The 26,358-nt window shown below is 38.5% G+C and overlaps 1 long non-coding RNA gene across 1 annotated transcript; it reads left to right on the top strand.

Annotated features, from left to right (window-relative positions):
- Positions 1 to 2,994: 2,994 nt before the first annotated feature.
- On the top strand, positions 2,995 to 15,872 carry LOC132534333 (uncharacterized). Its single transcript, XR_009546061.1, has 3 exons — positions 2,995 to 3,073; positions 6,198 to 6,434; positions 15,763 to 15,872. It is a non-coding gene; the product is annotated as an uncharacterized LOC132534333 (long non-coding RNA).
- Positions 15,873 to 26,358: the final 10,486 nt, after the last annotated feature.

Here is a 26,358-nt window from a genome sequence, read left to right as displayed (position 1 = left end):
ACAGAATGGTTGTAGGCATTCTCAGAAGAAAATGTGCCCACTAGAGTCAGTGTCTAAGTTCACTAAGCCTGAAATTTTACATCTATAGAGTGTCTCTGAGTGACCTGGTCATATTGTTGAGGGGATCCATGAGAGGCTAACTGGGACCTTCCCCAGCTTCCTCCCTAGCGTTCATTGCGGTCTTTTGAATTACAAGGGAACATCCATGAAAGCATGCAATTTATAATATTCCTTTATTAAGTGATGAAACAGGTATTATACAGATGTAAAGTTAGAAAGAAGAGAAAACTTGAGGAATAAACTCCCCCAAGGGCCTGGGAGGTTTCCAAAAGGCCTCTCCATGTGAACTCCTTCTCCTCTTAAACCTTGCACAACATACCTGGGTCAGCTTCCTATTGGCCTGCTGGAAACTCCAGGTGTGGTTACCTTACCAAAACTCCTCCCACAGTGTACATCATTTGTACTCAAGTCCCCACACCCCCACTTTCCATGTGCTTGTGCAATATTCTTATGCCCCAATTCCCATGTCCCATGTGTGTAAATTCACTGCCACAAATTGTCTATGCTTTCCCAGCTTCTCCCTATACCTTCACTGACCTCAACATTATGTATGACTACAAGTCCCTTTCTAGTAAGAGTTCAAAGAATATAGACATTTATTCCCACAGAAAGGCTCATTCTAACCCCACCCATCTACCTACCACAACGACAAAGGAAAGTAGTCTTTCAATATCTTGAATTGATTTCAAACTCTGTGTGTGTGTGTGTGTGTGTGTGTGTGTGTGTGTGTGTGTGTGTGTGTGTGTATGTGTGTGTGTGTGTATCTGTTTGTTTGTTTTTTTTTCCTAGAGACCATTCTGTCACCATGACACTCCCTGGGCATATCCCAGAGATAGTAGAACAGCCATCCATATCATCTGTGAGCATCCAGGTGGAATTTCTCTAGACCTTTTCAGCTGCCCACTAGAAAGACTGACAAACCAGAGTATGCTAAATCGAGCACATCCCTAAAAACACCGGTGTCACTAGCTGTCCTTGTCTTGACCTTGTCCCATTTTACTTCCACTAGAGTTTGATTCAGGCTCTATATCTATAACGTCTCTGAAAACATAATCAACTAAGGTTTAGCCACTACCAAAGTTCTGTGTCCCTTACCCTCCCACCTCCCAAAGATAACTACCATAGTTCTCACAAAGTCTTAAAAAGTTGTTTGCTTCTGCTTGTTTTGTTGTTGTTGGCGGTGGTGGTCATTTATTTCTTTGCTTTTTGGTTCTTTAGGTTCCATGTGAGTGAAACTATCCAGTAGTTGACTTTTATCTCTTTACTTATTTCACTAAACATAATCACCTTCCATTCCATCCATTTTGTCCCAAATGACACAATGTTGTCTTTTTCTTTTTTTATTGCAGAGCAATATTCTGTGGAATTTATATCCCATACTTCTTTAGTCAGTCATCTGCTGATGGGTATTTAGTCTGCTTCCACTCTTGGGTTATTGTGAACAATGCAGCTATGAACATGGGGTGCACATGTCCCTTCTAATCAGTGTTTGTGTGCCCTTTGGATAAATGCCTGTGTCATATTGCTGGATTTTAAGGTAATTCCATTTTTTTATTTTTTATTTATAAAAAGGAAACATTAACTAAACCATAGGATAAGAGCGATACAACTCCACACAATTCCCACCACCAGAACTCTGTATCCCATCCCTCCCCTGATAGGTTTCCTATTCTTTAACCCTCTGGGAGTATGGACCCAAGGTCATTGTGGGGTGCAGAAGGTGGAAGGTCTGGCTTCTGTATTGCTTCCCCTCTGAACATGGGCATTGACAGGTCAATTCATACTCCCAGTCTGTCTCTCTCTTTTCCTAGTGGGGAAGGACTCTGGGGAAGCGGAGCTCCGGGACACATTGGTGGGGTTGTCTGTCCAGGCAAGTCTGGTCGGCATCATGCTACCATCTGGAACCTGGTGGTTGAAGGTAATTCCATTTTTATTTGTTTAAGGACTGTCCATACAGTCTTCCAAAGGGGCTGCACCAGTTTGCATTCCACAAGCCGTGTAGCAGAGCCCCTTTTTATCTATAACCTCACCAACACTGGTAACTTTTGTTGTTTTGTTGATGTAAGCCATTCTCACAGGTGTGAGATGGAATCTCAGTGTAGTTTTAATTTTCTCTAACAATAAGTTAAGTGAAGCATTTCTTCATATGTCTGTGGATCATGTGTATCTCTTCTTTATAAAACTTTCTTTCTAAAATATTTGTTATTATTATTTATTGGATCTACAGAGAAATTGAGTGGGGAAGGGAAGGTAGAGAGTGAGGAGAGAATCCTGCATCACTACTTCACTACTTATGAAACCCCACACACACACACACCCACCCCCCCTACACACAGGTGAGGACTGGAGCTTGAACCAGGATCCTTGTGCATTGTAACATGTGTAGTCAACCAGGTGTGCCAGTGCCAGCCCCAAATACTATCTATTTCTTTGGCCCATTTAATTTTTTTTTCTTTGAGCTGTAGCAGTTCTTTATAGATGTTTGATATCAAGTCACTTGCCGGGTGGTTAATATGCAAATTTCTTCTCCTATTTACCAGGTTGCCTGGTTATATGTCTGCAGTTTGCTTTCAATGTGTAGAAGCTTTTTTCCTCTGTTCTTTACACAGGTTTTTGTTTGTTTGTTTTTGTTGTTGTTGTTTTTGTTTTTTCCTAAGAATTTAGACAACACAAAGGGTGGAGACAGGGAGTTGATCCTGGATCCAGCAAGAAGCACGTTCATTTCCAGTGATGCCTCTGCTGCCCACTCCTAAACCCACCTCCAGAAGAAAACAGAGACCAAAATCCAAGTTCTACCAAATAGCCATGGGCATTTCACATACACCAAGTGACTCACCCTCCCCCACAGACAGCTCACATTCATCTTAATAGCCCATGACCTCATTTTAATTGAATTCATCATCAGAAAGAGTGAAATAGACTCAGGAAGAGCATCTAATCTCACTCCCCATTCTTGTTCCTGCTTCTAAGGAAGAAGAGGCAAGATGACTCTGAGAGTCAGAGAGAGGATTGGGTGAGTAATTATCACTAGGATAAGAGGACCCCAAACTACCTTAATTTCTCAGTGAGGTGTGCATGCTCAGGACAGATTTAGGACCAAGTATAACTATCGTACTTATACTCTGCAGAATAGAAACCACACTTTATTACCTGAACTCAAAAATGTTGACAATACTTCATGTTCACTGATTATTGTACAGAATGATAAACAAGTTACCTATATGTACACATGTAAATGAAATTAATTTTCTGTATTCTATCTTGTTACAAAAAGAATTTGAGGTGACTTAAAATTATACCTAATACAAAACCAACATGTTTAAGGTTGGGGGAAATCAATGTTAGAGTCCAGGACTTGCATGCCTGAGTCTCCAGAGGTGCCAGGTTCAATCCCTAACACTGCTATATGGCAGAGTAGGGCAGTTATTTAGTCTTTCTCCCTTTCATTCTCTGTAACTCATGAAGTAAATAAATTCTTTTTTAGAAGGTTCTGGGCAGTGGTATATCTGATAGACTGCACACATTACCATACATGAAGATCAGGTGCAAACTCTTGGATCACACCTGCAGGAGGGAAACTTCACAAATGGTGGAATAGTGCTACAGATGTCTCTCTTTCTCTCTTCCCCTCTTTCCCTTGCTCTCCATTTCTCTCTTTTTTAATATTATGTTATTATTAATCTTTTTATTTATTTATAATTTGATAAAGACAGAGAGAAATTGAGAGGGGAGGAGGAGGTAGAGAGGGAAAGAGATAGAGAGACACCTCTAGCCCTGCTTCACCACTTGTGAAGCTTCTCCCCTGTAGGTGAGGACCAGGGGTTTGAACTTGTGTCCTTGTGCACTGTAATGTGTACGCTTAACCAGATGTGTCACTGCCTTGCCCCCATTTATTTCTTTGTCCAAAAAGAAAGAAATTAAATCTTTTTTTAGAAGGTATATTTTTTAAATGAGCAATGACACTACCAAATGTTCATGAACTAATGAATGGACAAAAAAAAAAAAAATGTGGCATGTCCATTTAAAAGGCGTACTATTAAGCCATACAAAAGAATGAATTTGATGTATGCTGTTGTATACGTGAATTCCGAAAACACTGTGCTAAGTGAAAGGAGCCAGGCAACAAGTCACATAGAGAAATATTATATTTCTAGGAAATGTCCAGAATAGGAAAAGTCATTGAGACAATGTATATTAATAACCTCCAGGGAATGTGGGAAAAGGGAAATAGGGGGTAGTGATTCTTTTTAGAGTAATTAAAATGTTCCAGAATTAGATGGTGGTAATGGTTGCACAGCATTATGAATATACTAAAAGTCACTGAGTTGTATACTTCAAAAAGGTTTAGGTAGTGAATTTTCACCTCAAAAGTGTTAAATTAAAAAATAGTAAGGGGAGTGGGTGGTGGCACACCTGGTTGAGTGCACACATTACAATAACCAAGGACTCAATTTCAATCCTTGATCCCCACCTGCAATGGAGGATGCTTCACAAATGGTGAAGCAGTGCTAGGGTGCCTCTTTCTCTATCCCTTTCTCCCTTTTCCTCCTTCTATATCTCCTCCCTGCCCTCTCAATTTCTACCCAAAGTAAATAAAAAATATTATTAAAAAATATATTAAGGAGGTTGGGTGGTAGCACGCCCAGTTAAGTGCACATATTACTGTGTACAAGGACTAGGGTTCAAACCCTGCTTCACACCTGCAATGAGGACACTTCACAAGTGGTAAAGCAGGTCTGCAGGTATCTATCTTTCTCTCTCTCTCTCTCTATTTCCCCTTTCCTCTCAATTTCTCTCTGTCCTATTGAATAAAACAGAATTTAAAAGGGGGGAGCAGAATGGCCATCACAAGTAGCAGATTCCTAGTACCAGCACTGAGACTCAATGCTAACCCTAGAGGCTAAATAAATAAATAAATAAATATACTGTGGCAGCATAAAGGGGAAACAAAAGGTAAGATATTAAAAATGAAAAATGAAAGCAGGGAGTAAAGGGTTAGTGATCGCTACACAAGTACAAATCTTGACTACTAGAGGTAGATATCACCCATTTAAACCATGATTCCCAGAGGAGAAATAGGATCACCTAATTGATCATCAGAACATTATTCAATACTATGTTCCTCAAGACAAGAACAAGCCAGCTAATGAGGAGCAACATAGGGTCTCTCAGCTCTAGAACACAAGAACACTGCCCCTTGACCTCCTGTATAGAAAAACGTTCCATGACGTGGCAAATTGGTTCCTACTTTCCATATTTTAGCATATCCATTAGGAAATCTCACTTATAATGTCTGTCAGCATTCCCACAGTTCAGACAGAATGGAAAATGCCAAAATAACTTTCAACAAAAACAAGTCCATTCCTATACATGTTGTAGTTATAGTCATTTGTACTGTCCTTTCAAAATATCATTTTTTTTTCCTCCTCCAGGGTTATTGCTGGGCTCGGTGCCTGCACCATGAATCCACCGCTCCTGGAGGCCATTTTTCCCCCCCTTTTTTTGCCCTTGTTGTAGCTTCGTTGTGGTTATTATTATTGCCCTTGTTGACGCAATTTGTTGTTGGATAGGACAGAGAGAAATGGAGAGAGGAGGGGAAGACAGAGAAGGGGAGAGAAAGACAGACACCTGCAGACCTGCTTCACCGCCTGTGAAGAGATTCCCCTGCAGGTGGGGAGCCGGGGGCTTTGCGCCACATGCGCTTAACCCACTGCGCCACCGCCCGACCCCCTCAAAATATCATTTTATCTTTATCTTTCCTGTATTTATTCATACATTCATAATATATTATATGCACTACTTATGCAACTTTGAATCCTGCTTTAATAGTGCTTGGGGTGCTAATTAAAATACAGACTCCAGGGCCTCATGCTAAACTAATGAAGATTCAAAGTCTTAGAGACTGAGTCAGCTCATGATGACAATTTAGTACACTCCCCAGATAATTTTTATAAATAGTAAGGTTAAGAGCCCTCCACTTTAGTTCTTGGGCACTGAAAAAAAAAAAAAGTCATACTACCCAGGTGATAAGATGGAGCCCTGGAGGCTTTTTTCTCCTTCTTCTAGTCATTTAAGGTCTCCAGTTCCTGTGTAGAGAGATATGGTCACTTAAATTAAAAGCTTATGTTCCCTCTCAGTCTCTTACAGAGCCACCTGTTTGGGACCAGACCCTCAAGGGTCTCTAGCAGTGCTGCTCTCAGAAGTGGGAGGATGTTGATGAGATCATTCACACCTCAGAGATGAGTTCACAGGAAGATCTCACCACAAAACTAAGCAAACAACCTGTGTCTCCTTACTCCTAGTCTGGCTTCTTCTACTCATAGAAGCAGCTGATTGGTACAAAAAAGTTCAACCTCTCTTTCTCTAGCTTTAAGGTAAGACTAGGTCTATGTTTATTACTCTAGGCTGGATAACCACCAAAAGAAGTCTAGAGAACATCTAAAACTCAACAGATGGTCTATATCCCTACCTGTTCTTTACTAGCTGAATTGACTAAATTGCTAGAATTCTACATTGCTTCTGTCAATTCATTTAGTTTGCCTCTGTGCTTTTTAAATACCAAGTAGTCTTTGTATGTAAAATCATGTAGATAGATGATTTGTAGTATATACTATGGGTAAATTTTATTCAGTTGATTTTTGCTATTATTCAACTTCAGAAGCACACACATGATATAACTAATTCCTCTGTTCTACTGATATTTCTGCTTATAGTACATATCACTGATGATGAATTTCCCCCACTTCCTTACTAAATTTTGTACTTGATCTTAGCCAAAATGCTAAGAAGTGATTCTCTTACTAAATTCTGAATCAAAGGTAAGGGTCATTTTTTTTTCTGTGAATATACTGTTCCTACTCACTGCCCATTTCTCTACTGTTATGTCTTTTTCCTACTGATTTACTAGTGCTTTTTACATACTGTAGGTGTTGACCCTTTAATTAACATATATAGACTACTTTAATATTTTTAACATCATTTGAACCATTTTATTACATCAAAGTTTTTGCTGTTAATGCCAAAGAATATGTCTGTCTTTTCATACTTGTAGCTCTACCTTCAAGTGCCTGGCACATAGAAAATTATAGCAGACACCTATGAGCTGAATAAACCATTTAAGAGCTGACAGGAAATTTCTAAACATCATTGGGGAAATTCCTATGTTTTGGCCGTAGAAGCTGTACTGGTATTATAATCACCCTTGACAAATCAAAATATTGTGTGTATCAACACTGTAATGACACCAAGAGGAAACCCTGGCTCTAGGTCACTAAAATGGAGGATAGCCTACTATTGCAAAAGGTGGGGGCAATTGAAAGAGTGACCTACATTGTCAATTTAAAAAGACATTTGAAAGGCAAAAGTAGATAAGGACTTGGCTATGTGACTTTGCCTAAATTAAAATAATAGGTTGTCTTGATAACACACCTCTGAAATGCAACGTAAATTCAGGTATTAAATTGGGTTGTTTGTAAAATATCTTCTGGACTCCATATCTGTGGTCCAGAAGTCTCTTCTTCATGAGGATGACCAGGAAACCCCACTCAAAAGAAACTTCCCATCCCCTAAACAGACAGTAGTAAAGGAACTCCCCAGACCTCTGCTGCTATTGGCCGGCTAGCCTGGCTCCAGAACCTCCATCTTAATTGTGTGTCACACCCTTCCATCCATCTGTTACTGCTAATTGAATTCTATGCTTGTGCTATTGTAATATGGACATTTCCCTGCCCCAAAACCAGGTTGTAATTATATGTAAGTGCCTTTATTTGTGAAGTGAAATCTGCCCAAATAAATGTGCACTCTTGAGATTGAGTCTCATATAGCACTCTCATCAACTAAAGAGAATAAATATAATTACTCAGGGTGGTGAAATTATCAGTTACTTCCAGGACCTTGGAAATATAAAGAAATTTAGTTTGTACCAAACATCACAGGCTGAGACTTGAAATCCTTGTCTTACAAACAAAATTTTCTTCTCATACCTCATTTCACCAATCTTGTCCTTCAAACCTGATGGAAGCTCACTGAGAAAACAAAACCCAGAGCATGCTCAGTTTCCAGGAGGTATGCAGAGCTGAGAGTCATACAAACACATTTTTAAACATTGGCTTTTTCATTCACTAGCTTTTTAAGCCCAGAATGACCTCACTTTTCTGTGTCTTGGTTTTTTTATCTAGAAAATCCTATTTTATAAAGTTTTTAAGATTAACTGGGTAGTGGCCAGGGAGGTGGTGCAGGGTGAAGTGTTGGACTGTCAACTGTGAGGTCCTTAGTTCAACCTCCCAACATTGCAGATGCCAGAGTGATACTCTAGATCTCTCTACATTCCTCTCTCTTTCTCTCTCTCTCTTTCTCAATCTCCCTCTATCTCTCTCTCTCATAAAAAATAAATATTTTTATTTATTTTTCATGTTTATTTTTATTTATTTAGGATAGAGAGACAGAGAGAAGTTAAGAGGGAAGTGAGAGATAAAGAGAGAGAGAGAAAGAGAGATACCTGCAACACTGCTTCACTTTTCATAAAGCTTCCCCCTGAAGCTGGAGACTAGGGGCTTGAACCTGGATCCTTGTGTGCTCAACCAAGTGCACCACTGCCTACTTCATAAATAAATCTTCAAGAATAAATAAAAATATTAACTGTATAAAAATGTAACAGACACTTAATAGTACTGGCTATTAAAAAATTTCAAAATTTTTGTAAAAAATTCTAGAGATTCAGAATACCCACTTGTCTTGAATCTTATCTGAAGGGAAAACATTTAGTGATGGCTTGGAAAGATGCTGTAAATTAAAGTCTTCTGTGCTAATATACATTGCTGAATTTATACTTACACATAAACAAAGGGCTAGTTTAGTTTGGGCACTGTCCTTAGCTAAAGCGGCTATTTTCATAGATCCTATTTTCTAGTAATTTATTTCAACCAAATTGGAGCTCAGGGTGTGATGTAGGGCTTAAAGTGGGCTAAAAGAGAAAATAGATAACATCTAAGGTCACCTGGGGTGTGGAGAATGAGAGCTTTAGCTGAGGACAAGTCACTGTCCACTGATAAGTAGTAGTATGCTGGCACATCCCAGCCACAAGTATGGACATGACTCCTCCTAAACTCTGTGATAGTTTCAGACTCTCTGAGCTTCTTCCAGCTTTTCACCTGGATTCCTGGCCCCCATGGTTGTGAGGGGAGAAGATTCCAGGCCAGGTTTTACCAGAACCTTTATCAAAGAAAATTTTTCTCTCAGATCTATCCATTTTTCACTTAAAAGTTGATATTCAGGTTAACAGAGCAACACTCCACTCCCCATAGGAAAAGAAAAAACAAGCCACCCAAATCTTATTCAATAGAGTAAATATTGGAATAAGATAAATATCTAAGCTGCCTTAAAAAGACCATTGTATTCAAGCAAACTGCTGTTTCCTTGCCTAGAGAAGGTTCTTAATTCAGAATGCCAGCAGTGTTGACAAAAAGGCCTAGCTAGCTGTGGTAAGAAAAAGCTATTTTTAGTCACCATTTTGCCAGGTTCCAGTAAAGCACTTTACTCACTGGGGCTATCAGTGACACACACATTACCATGTGCAAGAACCTAGGTTCAAGGCTCTGATCCCCACCTGCAGGGTGAAAGATTTACAAGTGTTCAAGCAGTGCTGTAGATATTTCTCTTTCTCTCTCCTCTATCTCCCCATTCTTCTCAATTTCTCTTTTTCTCAGTCAAAAACAAAAAAGAAAGAAAACTCAAGGTGGGAAGGAGTGGAAGAAGCAATAATAAAATTTTTAAAAAGGGTAAGTAAAACCATGAAAGCTATCAAAAGCACAGATACATATCCATAAATCTAAGTATATCCTGGAGATATAATATACAACATAGCTAATAATATATGGCTATATTAATCACAGTTAAGAATCATGTATTGTTTATATGAAAGAAGCAAGGAAAGTAGATTTTTAAAGTTCCTATTATAAGAAAAATAAATTAATTATATGTGATGGTGGATGTTACTATAATGGTCATTTCATAACATATGGAATCACTACACTTTACTCCTAAAACTAATATGTTTTATGTCAGTTAGAATATCATCTAGAAAATGGGCAGATGTAGTGGCACTGATTAAAAAAGATCCCAAATTGCAACCCATAGCAGTATAATGCATTACCAAACCCATCTGTATGTATCTCTCTTTTTAAAAAAAAAACTTTTTTATCTTTATTTTTTGTATTTTATTTATTTTCTGGATAGAGACAGCAAAAAATCAAGAGGGCAGTGGGAGACAGAGGGACACCTCCAACACTGCTTCACAACTTGCAAAGCTTTCTCCCAGAGCTCAAGTCCAGGTTCTTGTACATTGTAACATGTGCACTCAACCAGGTGAGCCACCACCCAGTCCTGCTCATTTGTATCTCCACTAGCAAGTCCAAAAAATAAAGCAGGGCTGAAGATACAACAAAACTGTTATGCAAAAGACTTTCATGCCTCAGGTCCCATGGTCCCAGGTTCAATCCCTGCCATCACCACAAGTCAGAGCTGAGCAAAGCTCTAGCTTTTCTCTCTGTAGCTCCCCCTCCCATTAAAATAAAATTAATAAAATATTTTTTAATTTTACTTATTTATTACTGGATAGAGACATCCAGAAATTGAGAGCAGAAGGGGAGATAGAGAGGGGGAAAGACAGAGAGACACCTGTAACCCTGCTTCATCACCATTTGTGAAGCTTTCCCCTGCAGGTGGGAACCAGGGGCTTGAATCTGAGTCTTCGCACGCTGTAGTATGTGTGCTTAACCAGGTGCACCACTACCTGGAACCTAATAAAATATTGTTTTAAAAGAAAATAAAGCAAAGTTAGAGAACTTTCTAATTAATTTAGGACACTATACAGGTATGTCACTGGAATTCCTGGGTATTCATAAACTCTAGCACATGAAGTCCCAAAAAGGTCTGCAGGGAATAGGTTTTCTCTAGTGAATATGATGGCTTAAGGATATTGGAGTGGGAGGTCAAAGGTTGCTTTTTTTTTGGTCTGAGGAAATTAGGGTTGTGTGTTTTGTTTGTCCTAGTTGTTTTTGGGTTTTTTTTTAAAGTTTCTCCTGAAGCTTGTGTTTCTAGATGACTATCTCCTAAGCAGTCAAGCAAATGGGCAAACACATTAGGGTAAAAATAAACATTTACATAGTCTGGGAAGTAATTTCTCTCAAGTTCTCTAATTTGCAGGGCTGTATCCATTTAGGGATTAAAACAAACTGAGTTCTTCTTCTTCTCTCTCTGTCTCTCTTTTTTTCCCCAAGGAAAGTGTATTCTTTACAGAATTCTCATAATTTCGAGAGCAGGAGCAAATCCAGATGACAGGATTTTTTTTCTCTCTTATTTACAAATAAGCATTCAGATAAACAAAACACATTTTAACTGTTCACTGCCTTATCATGTTCCAGTATATGACACAAAAAAATTCACCTTATCTTTTTTTTAGTATAGTAAGTGCTTGCTTGCATTCCAGAAAGCTAGAATGGGAGTCAGCTATATATGTAATTTTTTGAATTAATTTAGCTCAGTTCTAACTTGTCACTACATCCATTCAACCCATGAAGTTCTAAAATGACAAAGAGTTCAGGTGAAAGACCCTTTAGGGAACATCTAATCTACTGTTTTTCAAACTGAACCATTAGAAGGTCAGGGAATCAATATAAAATTATGACCCACTTTTCTTTTTAATAGAATATAAAGAGAATCACATATACTATGTGTATTACTTTATAAAATTTTTGTTTCAATTATGTAGTTCTGAGTATCATGGTATAAAAATTTATTTTCTTCTTTATTTTTTTATTTTTATTAATAAAAAGAAAACACTGACAAAACCATAGGATAAGAATGGTACAACTCCACACAATTCCCACCACCAGAACTCTATATCCCATCCCCTCCCTTGATAGCCTTCCTGTTCTTTATCCCTCTGGGAGTAGGGATCCAGAGTCATTATGGGATGCAGAAGGTAGAAGGTCTGGCTTCTGTAATTGCTTCTCCACTGAACATGGGCTTTGGCAAGTCGATCCATACTCCCAGTCTGTCTCTCTCTGAGCATTTCTTACTATGTAGATCCTTCTCTAAAACATCTGAAAACTTGACCAACTCACTAGTTTCACAAATAGATAAAATTCCCAGAAAAACAATGATTTAGTATTCTTTGGCAAGCCAAGGGTGTGGTCCAACCCTTCTGTACCCCTGTGCTAACATCTCCCTGCTCCCCTCCCCCACTAATTAGTATATAAATCAGCATTCACAAGATCCTTTCTGGTATTGCATATGTCAGGACACAGCTCCATTCAGACAGAAGACTTTCTTGAAAACTCAGTGAGGGGGCCTGGCAGTTAAGCACACATATTACCATGCACAAGGACCTGGGTACAAGCTTCACTCCCCACCTTCAAAGGGGAAGCTTCACAAGCAGTGAAGTAAGTCTGCAGGTGTCTTTCTCCCCCCCTCCCATTTCCCTCTCCCTTCTCAATTTCTCTCTGTACTGTCAAATAAAATAAAAAGAAAAAACATTTAAGGAAAAAATGGTGGATAAATAGTGCCAGCACAGAGCCCCAGTGATAACCTAGGTAGAAAATAAATAAATAAAACAAACAAATAAACAACAACGACAAAAATAATACCAATCCTTTGGTCACCCACAACATTAAGCATGTTGTAGAGGACCTAGCATGTTAGGAATGTTCATTTGGTGACTTACCAAGGTGGGAAGAAAAGAGCTCAGAAAGCAGAAAAGATAAAGTCATAAATGGGCAAGAATAAAACCTCCATGAGAAGAGTGGCCTTGTGTCTGAGCTCTTGAACTCAAGCCAATCACCATGAAGACTATGATTCCAATCTGTTATGCTCCCAAGAAATGTGCTGAGCTCTGAAGATGTCATAATTAATTCGATTCTCCTAAGAAGCTGGTGAGAAGCTATTATTTACAGACTACAGCAATTTAAGATCTTGATCAAGATCATTTAGCTAGACATGATTCAATCTCAAGCAATCAGACTTCAGACTCTGCATTCTTAACTAGACTATTCCGCTCTCCTCTTCAAATGTGACCTAGGAAGTCCTCTCAGAGAATTAAGATGGTTGCAGGGCCAGAGGGAGTGGGGAAGTGAAGGAGGAAGGGGGGACACATAGAATTTCAGTGGAGCTCTGATGACTTACATGCATCTTATATAGGTATGAAAATACTCCCGAACTCTGATAATTTTGTAAAACCACGTGAAATCACTATTAAAAATATTTTTAAAATATATAATATATACATATTTTTTCTTTTTTACCAGAGCACTGCTCAGCTATAGTTGATGGTGGTGCGGGGGATTGAACATAGGACTTCAGAGCCTCAGATACGAGAGTCTCTTAGCATAACCATTATGCTATCTACCTTCCACCCCTATAAGCTAGAATTTTAAAGTTTGCATATTAAAATATATTTGGTCTTGAAAAAAAGTCCTCACAAAATGTTATTTATTGCAGCCCAGTGGATTGTTTTGTTTTTGTTGCTTGTTTGTTTTTTTTTATTTGTATTATATTTTATATTTTTAAAGAGGAAGAGAGAGCACAGTATTGTTCCAACATTTTATGTGGTACTAGTAATCAGATCTAGGGTCTCACACATACAAGGCACTTATTCTACCATTAAGCAACCTCTCTGTCCATCAACTTATTAAAATATCAGAAGAACAGATAAAGGAGGAAGGATATATCCCAGCTGTCCAAGAGACAGAAGCCTGGAGCAGAGAATGCTAGAACAAAGCAGAGTTGGTCTAGTTTATAGGAAGAGGATAATATAGGGCAAATATTCTTCAAAAAGGAAAACAAATGTCCTTAGAATGCAAATGATTTTGAAATTCCTATACCTCCTTTCACTTTCCTCTGCCTCCATTGCACCTGCCACTGATGACAGAATCAGAAGTAGCTGCTGCATTTTCAGTAAAGATGCCTGGGGTATAGGCTTATAACCCAGAGAAAAAGTCTGATGAGCCTATTTCCTAAACCAATGTTTTTCCAAAATTCCTTTTTGAAAAGAAATTAATGTGAGGTTGAGCCATGGAAGAGGAAATTAACTCAGCTTTTCACCAACTTGGACTCCTGGGGTTGTCAAAGGCAGAGTGTCAAGTTAAAACATACAGTTAAAATAAGGAGGAAGAAGAAAAGCAAAGCTTGTCTCTGAGAGAGAGTCCTTTCTTTTTATTCTTTGCTGTCAAGGAGGCAAAGCTGGTTTGGTTATTCTTTTTAACGCCCCTCAAGAAATTCTCAATATGATTGGCAAGAAATCAGGAATAACAAGATAGAGTAGTGATGTAAATGTCTATGGAAACAGTAGATCCTTTGTGCTAGCCTTGTCTAAGAAGCCTCACAGTGAGAAGAAAAGCTAGTACTTAGGCTTTGATGAGAACCCTTGCATGTAAAATTTACAGTATCCTTCCTATCGGAAATGCTTAAATACTTTCCCTACAGGTATTTACAGTCTGTCTCAACATTTGGCTGACTCCTGGTAATTTTCTGCTTTCATTCACATGAACTACTTATATGAAGGCATTTTGATCAGCACACTGAATTAAAACAAAGGATAAATTGCAAAAAAAAAAATCGAGGATTTGAAATGTAATCATCTGTGGAGGGCAGGGAATCATTATTCTTTATAAATACAAAACAATGGCAAGTCATTGACAAGGACCTAGAAAGCTGAGAAAACTAGTTTAAGCAAAATGCACTGGAAACCACAATACTCTTCTCTTTAAAGCCCCCAAAACCCAATATCCTAATGTCCTGTCATGTCTCCAATTTAGAACTGCTTTCATAATCACAGTAGGCACAGTCTTTCCTTATCTCTAACTTAGTTTTTCAAAGTGCAGTTAAGTTTGAATTGTCTTATTCCTACACTCAGTGGAGAGAGAAACACTGTGTACTTACATCATATAAATAGTCAAGCTTCTGGGATTCTTGCCTGGTACAAGTCACAAGATTCCTGTTCTACCTTGTGAATGTTATACTCTATATAAATATTGATTCTGTTTTCATATAAAAATACCATTGAAATTTTCATCAAGTTAAGTGGATCCACTAGAAAATAACCTGTGTTTATTTGGTCACTGGGGGGGTACCCCCCAACAATCAGCCCATATACCCCAATAAAAAAAAAAAACAGCTATGGAAGAAGTCTCTACCTACTAGAATATTTTTGGTGACAAGTAACTATATCTAATCTATTTATTTATTTAACTATTTATAATTTTAAAGTGTCCTAAATTGTAAGCAACATGTATTATTGCATACACACACACATATCCACTCACAAACACATACAGTCCATAGATGACTGGTAGAAGGTTGTTTCACGTAACTCAAAACTATCTGGCTCTTAGAAGCCTTCTATTCTGGGAACTGAGTGGAGGTGCACCCAGTTGAGTGCATATGTTACAATGCACGAAGACTCAGATTCAAGCCCTTGGTCCCCACTTACAGAGGAAAAACTTCACAAGCAATGAAGCTGAGCTACAGGTGTCTCTTTGTCTCTCTCCCTGTCAATCTTCCCCTTCATCTCAAATTTTGTATCTATCCAATAAGTAAAATACTTTTTTAAAAAGGAGAAAAGCTTCTATTCTGTAAGCTACCTAGATCATTCAGTTCATCTTCTTAGAAATGCAATATAACTGTGTTATGGTTTAGGCATTCTTACAGGAATATAATAGTATCTGCCTGAAGAAAATAGATGCTTCCAGGGACTGGATGGTGTCACAGCTGGTTGAACAAACATTTTACAATGCACAGGACCCAGGTTTGAGGCCCCAGTCCAGACCTGCAGGAGGGAAACTTTGCAAGTGGTGAAGCAGTGCTGCAGTTGTCTCTGTCTCTTCCCCTCTTTATTTCCCCCTTCCCTCTCGATTTCTAACTGTCTCTATTTAATGAGTGAATAAAGATAATACTAAAAACAATGCAGAATTCTTATGAATGAGATTGCTCTTATAAAAGAAGACACACTTACAAAAGTGAGAAAGCACTGTCTATATGAGAAAACAGACTATCACCAGAGACCAATGTGCTGCTGTCAAAGTGTTGCACTCCCCAGCCAAATAATGTGATTATAGCAATAACTATCTATTGTCTTCTTAAACCTAAGACAGCAGGAACCTCCCACTTCCTCTATAGAACCTATATTTCCCCCAGTCTTGGAACCTCTAGGGTGGGGCTCAGTTTCCTGAATGCTTCTCTCAAGTCATACCAAATGGCATTGCATCCACAGATCCCAACCTAATCAACACAATGAGTACCACCTCAGCATGCTTCACTTCAGACTGTGTCCAGAGACATCACGCATGGAATGTCAACCCTTCACCCTCATTCTCGGGTGAGACCTTTCCTTTCATAGTATTCCCTATTTTCATTCCAGGAGGTTCACTTTCTAACAAAGTCCCAAAGCCTAGATATAGACCAGGTCCCGTGAGATACAGCATATGTTCACATGTATCCATAAATTAGGGCAAAATATATACCTGAAAGCAAAAGTACACAATAGTATGTATTGAGTTAGTATGAAGTTCATAATGAAATAGTATCTACTTAGACTTAGATACCCTCCTCATCTACTTCCTATTACAGTTCTCTTACTCACTCCAAAGTTAACCTTAGCAAAGCAAGGACTGCAAAAGCTGAATAAAGGCAAGAGACTGGTATACTTGAATGATAACTCTTTAGTCACTATCAGGCCACCCCATCAGCTGGGGCCCTATTCAGGGAGTCCTGAGATTCCCAAACAGACATGATGGGCCTAGACCTAAAATAAATCCCTCTCTCCATTGTTACCGGTCATCTCTATCAGGAACAACAAAACAGACCCATTCGTGGGCCCCCTACTCAACTTGGATCAACAATGGTAGAGAATGTTCCAGCCTCCGAAGGAAAGCTGGACAACATACTCTATGCTACACCTGAGGAAGATGGGTCAGTATTGGGGCAGGTTAGAACATTCCTACTCAGTACCACAGAAGGTGAGCTCAGATCTAGAGGGATGCAGAAGTCACATAAACTCCTAAGCTGGATGTGGGCCTCAGACCACATCAAATGGATAGGGTTTACCGTCAACAATATTTATACCCCTTTCCCATATTAGGGAGCTACTCTCTCACTGATCCAGCTTTCTAGTCCTTTTTCCAGCCATGACATCATCTCCCCAAACAATAACTTGGATCCACCTGCATATCAGATTTCAGACTCAGGGAAAAATAAAACAACAGTATAGCCACAGGCACTTTGGAATATAACTAAAATATGCCTATTATCTATCTACAAGATGGAGTAGATACACACCAAGTTTTCATCTGCACTATTCCAGACTTTAGGTTCATGATTGGTCAACAATTTGATTGGCTTTGTATGTTAACTCTCTTTTCAACCACCAGGTTCCAAATACTAGCATGATGCCGATATGGATGGGATATGGAGTTCTGGTGGTAGAATTGTGTAGAGTTGTACCCTTCTTATCCTATAGTTTTGTCAATGTCTCCTTTTTATAAATAAAAAATAGGAAAAAAATAATAATTAATAAATTTTAAAAACCATTATGATAAATTTTAAAAACCAGAGAAATGTGTTTTTTTGTAACTCTGCTTTTTCTGTAGGAGTCAGAAATCATTTTTTATAACACACCAATTTAAAAGGATATATAAACACCTTTGCTCTTAGATGTACTATTTTACTATGTAAGGATAGCTAATATATAGCATTAACCTAAATGCCCATCAACAGAAAACTAGATAAAGGAATTATAGGCTAGTACTCAGTAGAATATGAGTTGACCTCTAAAAATATGTGTCATCTCCTCTGATGGTCAAACTAGGAATATCAAAAGATATCACCTGGGACCGCAACAAAACAGGATCAGATCTACTTTGGGAACCTCCCAAATCACTGGTGAGTGCAAACATATGTGGCTCATGGACAGAGAGGAGCCTACGAAGAGATTCCTGGGGCTAAATCCTATATCTATTCCCAAGCAGCTGGTAATAGTCTGGCAGTTTGCACCAGTTCTAGTCTGTTTTACCAACAAAAAGACAGCTGAGGGGAGGAGAGGACTCTCCTAAGGCTCATCAAATCAGTTGTGAGTCTCCATTGCTACTGTTCCTCAGAGGTTGGAGAAGCAACCAGGAGGCCCCATGCTGACATTGGGGGGCAGAAAATGAGCCACAAAACTTAGGAGAGGATCCACGTCCTGGTGTACTAGAGGTGGGGCTGTATAGTGGGGGCCTTCCAACATTGTTCTCCTGAAGAACTGGGAGATACAGTGAATAACTGTTGCAGATCCCACAAAGTATAAATGGGATTTGTTTGAAAACTCACAGGGCCAAGTAGTGCTGCCCACCTTGCTATGGCTGTTGGCAGAGCAGCTGAATGGAACTTGGAACTTTGAATACTCAGGGCACAGAAGTCTCTTTGCATACCCACTCTGCTATCTCTCTCCCCTCCTGATTTATATCTTGGTTGGTAGTGAGTTATTAAGCTAAAAATGCCTGGTTATAGCTAAAAATCCCTCAGGATCCAACAGTCTACAAAGAAGGAAGGAAAAAATAAAAAAGGTTTTAACAACCACTGTGCTTCAACTCAGGGATTGAGATAACATTGAAACAACAATTAATTTCCACAACTGTGAACTCTTTAAGTACCTTACTTAGACACAAGTCAATCCAGGGAAGAGTGATCAATAGATTAAAAAGTACAGAGAGAGGGACCTCATAACACACTATTTACAATGGTTAAACCAAGAAGAAACATTGGAGAAATGAATCAGGACAACAGCCCAGCTAAAAGCCCTCCAAAGGTAGAAGCACATAAGAATAAGGTCAACATCCAAATGCTAATTAAGGAATTAGTCACAGGAGTGAGTAAAGAGTTTGCAAGTAAAGTCATCAAAAATGGGGAAACATTGGAGTAGGGCACCAAGGAAAAAACCCTGGGTGGAGGGTGAGGGTGAATGTTCAGCTTCATGGGGGCGGCACAGTCTTTTGGTGGTGGGAATGGTGTTTATGTACACTTCTATCAATTTGCAGTCATATAAATCACTATTTAATTAATATGAGAGGGTAAAATTGATTAAATATCTCAAACTTTTTAAATCACAGACTAAGTCTTTTTAATACATAGGCTGAGTCATTGATATGTTGACTCTCTTAAAAGCTTAGTCCAGGGAGAACAAAAATAACTGGTGGCATAGCTATATGCAAACAATGTCAAAGGACATGAAATATGGTGAGAGAGTGTATGATACAGCAAATCCTAACAAAGGGACTCTTCAAAGTTAACCCAATTGCCAAACAATGTGATTATTACAATAACTATCTATTGTCTTCTTAAACCTTAAGACAGCAGGGACCTCCCGCTTCATCTATGTTTCTCCCAATCCTGGAACCTCTGGGGTGGGGCTCACTTCCTGCATGCTTCTCTCAAGTCAGGCCAAATTATTATTGCATCTGCTGATTCCAACCTAATCAATGCAACAAGTACCATCTCAGCATGTTTCACCTCAGACTGTCTACAGAGACATCAGGCATGGATTGCCAATGCTTCACTCTCATCACTTGGGTGAGACCTTTCCTTCCATGGTAGTCTCTAATTCCATTCCAGGAGGTTCACTTCCTAACAAAGTCCCAAAGCCTAGATATAGACCAGGTACCATGAGATAGAGCTTATGTTCACATGTATCTAGAAATTAGGGCAAAATATATACCTGAAAGCAAAAATACACAATAGTCTTTAGTGAGTCAGTATCAAGTTCATAATGAAATAGTGTTCACTTAGATACCCTCCTCACCTACTTCCTATTACAGTTCTCTCACTCACTCCAAAGATAACCTTAGCAAAGCAAGGACTGAAAAAGCTGAATAAGGGCAAGAGACTGGCATACTTGAATGATGACTCTTTAGTCACTATCAGGCCACCCCATCAGCTGGGGCACTAATCAGGGAGTCCTGACTCTCCCAAACAGACTTGATTGGCCTAGACCTAAAATAAACAACCTCTCTCCATTGTTACTGGTCATCTCTATCAGGAATAACATAATAGACACCTTTTTGGGCCCCCATAGGACCTTGCCCTCAACCTGGATCAACAATGGTAGAGAATGTTCCATCCTCCAAAGGGAGGATGGACAACATACTCTATGATACACCTGAGGAAGATCAGTCAATACTGGGGCAGCATGGAATGTTCCTACTCATGACTACAGAATGTGAGCTCATATATAAAAGTTTGTAGAGGTCACACAGGCTCCTAAGCTAACTATGGGCCCCATATCACATCAAATTGATGGGGTTTACAGTAATATTTATACCCCTTTCCCATATTAGGGAGCTACTCTCTTCCCTGATCTAGCTTTTAGGTCCTTTTCCCAGCCATGACATCATCTCCCCATACAATAATTAGGATTCACCAGCATATCAGATTTCAGGCTCAGGCAAAAAATATATATATATACTAGTATAGTTACAGGCCCTTTGAAATATAACTAAAATACGCCTACTAGCTATCTACAAAATGGAGGACCCCCCCCCCCCCAATGCTTCACCTGCACTATTTTAGCCTTTAGGTCAATAATTGTCCAACAGTTTGGTTTTGTATATCAACTCTCTTTTCAGCCACCACGTTCCAGATGCTAGCAGGATGCCAACCAGACTTCCCTGGACAGACAACTCCACCAATGTGCCTTCAAGCTACACTTCCCCAGAGCCCTTCCTCACTAGGGAAGAGAGAGACAGGATGGGAGTATGGATCAATGCCCATGTTCAGCGGGGAAGCAATTACAGAAGTCAGACCTTCCACCTTCTGTATCCCACAATTGTGCAAAGCTGTACCCCTCTTATCCTAAGGTTTTGTCAATGTTTCCTTTTTATAAATAAAAAATTTAATAAATAAAAGAAAAGTAAAATAAGTAAATTATATATACATATATATATATATATATATACACACACATATATATGTATATATAAATGGGGAAACAACAAATAAGACTCTCAAAGAAAACACTAACTAGCTAGAGGTAATAAATTAGACAGCTGAAAGCTGAAATAGCTGAGCTAAGAACACAAATAGCTGAACAAGCTAAAACAGTATCAGAACAGGGTAACAAAATAGCTGAACTACAGAAAATAACAGAGGGGAGAAAGAATAGAATAAATGAAGCAGGAAACAGAATTAGCAAGTCGAGAGCAAATTAGAGAAAACTAAGAAAGAAGTAAGAGATCTCGAAAAGAGATTAAGAGATGATGAAAACAACAATAGATACATGTGGGATGACTTCAAAAGAAATAATATATGAATTATTGGCTTACCAGAGTAAAAAAGAGAGGGAAGGGAAGAAAGCATTCTATAGGACATAATAGCTGAGAACTCCACTTTAGACAACATAAAAGACATAAAGGTTCAAAAATCCCAGAAGGTCCCAAACAGAATTAATCCAGACTTAAAAGACACCAAGACACATCATATTTAGGATGAAAAGGACTAAAGATACAGAATAGATCATGAAGGCTGCAACAGAAAAATAAAGAGTCACCTACAGAGGAAAACCCTTAAGATTAGCAGCAGACTTCTCCACAAAAACACTAAGACCAGAAGAGAATGGCAAGATATCTATCAAGTGCTCAATGATAATGGCTTTCAACCAAGACTTCTGTATCTGGCTAGAGTGCCACTCAGACTAGATGGAGGCATAAAACCCTTCCTGAGAAGCAAGAGTTGAAGGAATCAAGTATCACCAATCCTATCCTGAAAGAAGTTCTGAAAGGTCTTCTATAAACAAGCACATCACCATAAACAGGCCATATATGAGAACACTCTAAAAGTCTAGAATAATGTCATTAAAATATCTTCAATCTATGATATCAATACATATCAATGGCCTGAATCCACCTATTAAAAGGCACAGAGTAGAAAGATGCATCAGAAAACACAACCCAACAATATGCTATCTGCAGGAAACCCACCTAACTCAACAAGACAAACACAGACTCAAAGTGAAAGGATGGAAAACTATCATACAAATCAATGGACCACAGAAAAGTACAGGAACAGTTATTCTCATATCTGATACAACAGACATTAAAATAAATAAAAATTTTAAAGAATAGGGATGGACATTACTTAATGCTCAGAGGATCAGTCAATCAACAATTATTAATATCTATGCACCCAGTGAAAAGCCATCTAAATACACTAAACATCTACTGAAAGAGCTACAGGAATATATTGACAGCAACACAATAATAGTAGGGGATTTCAACACCCCACTCTCTCAGCTTGACAGATCATCCAGGCAGAAAATCAATAAAGAAATGAGGGAGCTGAATGAGGAGATAGATAAACTAGAACTATTGGACATCTTAAGTGCCATTCACCCCAAGAAACTGGAATACACATTCTATTTAAGTCTACATGAATCATTATCAAGGACAGAACATTTGTTAGACAGTGTCAACAAATTCAAGAGCATTGAAATAATCCCAAGCCATCTTCTCAGACCACAGTGGAATTAAACTAACACTTAACAATAAACCAAAAATTAGTAAAAGTCCCAAAATGTGGAAAGTCATCAGTACACTACTTAGCAACTACTAGATCAAAGAGAACATTAAGGAAGAAATCAAAATGTTTCAAGAGTTCAATGAAAATGAAGACACAAACTACCAAAATATTTTGGACACAGCTAAAGCAGTACTGAGAGGGAAGTTCCCAGCCATACAAGCACACATTCATTTGGAAAAAAAGAAAAAACTCAAATAAACAACCGTATTGCACACCTTAAAGACCTAGAAGAAGAAGAACAAAGGTACCATAATGCAACCAAAAGGACTGAAATAACTAAAGTTAGGGCAGAAATAAATAACAGTAAAAATAATAGAACCATACATAAGATGAACGAAAGTAAAGGCTCTTTGAAAGAGTAAACAATATCAACAAACCTCTAGCCAGATTCACAAAAAAAAAAAAAAGTTGAGAAGGCCCAAATAAATCAGATCACAGATGAAAGAAGAGATATCACAACAAACACCACAGAAATTCAACATATCATGCGAGGTTTCTATGAACAACTATATGCCACCAAGCTAGAGAATCTGGAAGAAATGGACAGGTTCCTAAATACCTACAAACTTCCAAAATTAAATAAAGAGGAACTAAAAAATATGAACAGGCCATTTCAGCCAAAGAAATTAAAAGTTATTAAAAGTGTTCTCAAGAATAAAAGCCCTGGACCAGCTGGTGTTACAAATGAATTCTATAAAACCTTCAAAGAAGAACCAAACCTCTACTTTTAAAAGTCTTCCAGAAGACTGAAGACACTGAAATACTCACTTCCAGTTTCCATGAAGCCAACATCACTCTGATACCAAAAGAAGACAGGGAGACAACCAAAAAAGAAAACTACAGACCAATATCTCTGATGAACATAAATGCTAAAATATTAAACAAAATTCCAGCCAACCAGATACAGCAGTATATTAAAAAGATTTTTCATCATGACCAAGTGGGGTTTATCCCAGGGATGCAAAGTTGTTGGTTTAATATATGTAAATCAAGCAACGTGATCTACTACATCAATAAATACAAGACCAAATACCACATGGTCATATCAACAGATGCAGAGAAAGCCTTTGACAAAATACAACAACCCTTTATGATCAAAACACTACAAAAATGGGAATAGATGGAAAATTCCTTAAGATAGTGGAGTTCATATATAGCAAACCTACAGCTAACATCAAACTCTATGGTGAAAAACTGGAAGCATTTTCCCTCAGATTAGGTACTAGAAAGGGCTGCCCACTATCACCATTACTATTCAACATAGTGTTGGAAGTTCTTGCCATAACAATTAGGCAGGAGCAAGGAAGTAAAGGGATACAGATTGGAAGAGAAGAAGTCAAACTCTCCCTATTTGCAGATGATATGACAATGTACAAAGAAAAACCTAAAGAATCCAGCAAGAAGCTTTTGGAAATAATCAGGCAATATAGTAAGGTATCAGGCTACAAAATTAACATACAAAAGTCAGTAGCATTCCTTTAGGCAAACACTAAATTAGAAGAAATCCAGAAATCAATTCCTTTTACTCTAGCAACAAAAACAATAACATATCTAGGAATAAACCTAACCAAAGAAGTGAAAGACTTGTATACTGAAAATTATGAGTCACTACTCAAGGAAATTGAAAAAGACACAAAGAAATGGAAAGATATTCCATGTTCATGGGTTGGAAGAATTAATATCATCAAAATGAATATACTACCCAGAGACATATACAAATTTAATGCTATCCCCATCAAGATCCCAACCACACTTTTGGGGAGAATAGAAAAAATGCTACAAATGTTCATCTAGAACCAGAAAAGACCTAGAATTGCCAAAACCATCTTGAGAAGAAAGAACAGAACTGGAGGTATCACACTCCCAGATCTCAAATTGTATTATAGGGTCATGGTCATCAAAACTGCTTGGTATGGGAACATGAATAGACACACTGATCAGTGGAATAGAATTGAGAGCCTGGAAGTAAGCCCCCACACCTATGGACATCTAATCTTTGACAAAGGTGCCCAGACTATTAAATGGGAAAACGGAGTCTCTTCAACAAATGGTGTTGAAAAAATGGGTTGAAACATGCAGAAGAATGAAACTGAACCACGATATTTCACCTAACACAAAAGTAAATTTCAAGTGGATCAAAGACTTGGATGTTAGACCAGAAACTATGAGATACTTAGAGGAAAATATTGGCAGAACTTTTTTCCGTCTAAATTTTAAAGACATCTTCAATGAAATGAATCCAATTACAAAGAAGACTAAAGCAAGAATAAACCATTGGGACTACATCAAATTAAAAAGCTTCTGCACAGCAAAAGAAACCAGTACTCAAAGAGGCTTCTCACAGAATCGGAGAAGATCTTTACATGCCATACATCAGACAAGAGGCTAATAAGCAAAATGTATACAGAGCTTGCCAAACTCAACAACAAGAAAACAAACGACCTCATCTAAAAGTGGGAAGAGGTCATGGACAGAATATTCACCATAGAAGAGATCCAAAAGGCTGAGAAATATATGAAAAAAAAAAATGCTCCAAGTCATTGATTGTCAGAGAAACGTAAATAAATACAACAATGAGATACCACTTCACTCTTGTGAGAATGTCATACATGAGAAACAACAGCAACAACAAATGCTGGAGAAGTTGTAGGGACAAAGGAACCTTCTGCACTGCTGGTGGGAATGTAAATTAGTCCAATCCCTGTGGAGTGGTCTGAAGAACTCTCAGAAAGCTGAAAATGGACCTTGTGGTGACGCTATATGCCCTGACACAGTGGTGATGTCAGCTTTGGTGACAGAAGGCTGACAGAGTGTGCAGTGATCTGCGCAGGCACATGGTGAACTGTGGGTGAATCCAGACTGCTGATGTGCAAAGCATTGTGGGTAGGCTGAATAGACTTAAAAGGACAGCAGTTGGAACTCTGGGCTTTTTTTGGCTGTGGCTTCTTCTCCTGGTTAGATGCCTCTCCGCGGAGGTGCCCCAGGCATCCACCCGCCATGTCTACTTTTCCTGGGAACTGAGCATGTGTGACTCTGCTAGCCAGTAAACTTTTAGACCCCTCTACAGCCATGAGGAACCTTTACCTGAGCTTATAATTATCTTATGGGACTAAACTTTGATAACCATATTCAGACTTTATAGACCTAGCGTACGCTTAACCCTTGATGATAATTGCTTATTTTGCCTTTTACCTGTTTCACCCTAATAAACCGTGTATTGATTGAACCAGTTTCCAGCTCCCGCTGTGAATTCTTCTATATGCACCACAAGCATACCCAACCCCCATACCTCTTTTTAAGTTACAACAGGACCTACCCTGTGACCCTGCAATTCCTCTCCTGGGGGTATATCCTAAGGAACCAAACACATCCATCCAAAAAAGATTTTTGTATACCTATGTTCATAGCAGCATAATTTGTAATAGCCAAAATCTGGAAGCAACCCAGGTATCCAACAACAGATGAGTGTGAGCAAGTTGTAGTACATATCCTCAATGGAATAATGCTTAGCTATTAAAAATGGTGATTTCAGCCCATTTTGGATGGAGTTTAAAGAAATCATGTTAAGTGAAATAAGTCAGAAACAGAAGGGTGAGTATGGGATGATCTCACTCACAGGCAGAAGTTGAAAAGCAAGATCAGAATAGAAAACCTGAAGCAGAATTTAGAATGAAGTTGGTGTATTGCACTAAAGTAAAAGAC

The sequence above is a fragment of the Erinaceus europaeus genome, chromosome 18, assembly GCF_950295315.1.
Source record: "Erinaceus europaeus chromosome 18, mEriEur2.1, whole genome shotgun sequence".
Classification (NCBI taxonomy): Eukaryota; Metazoa; Chordata; class Mammalia; order Eulipotyphla; family Erinaceidae; genus Erinaceus; species Erinaceus europaeus.
This window is presented reverse-complemented; position numbering and strand designations above follow the sequence as displayed.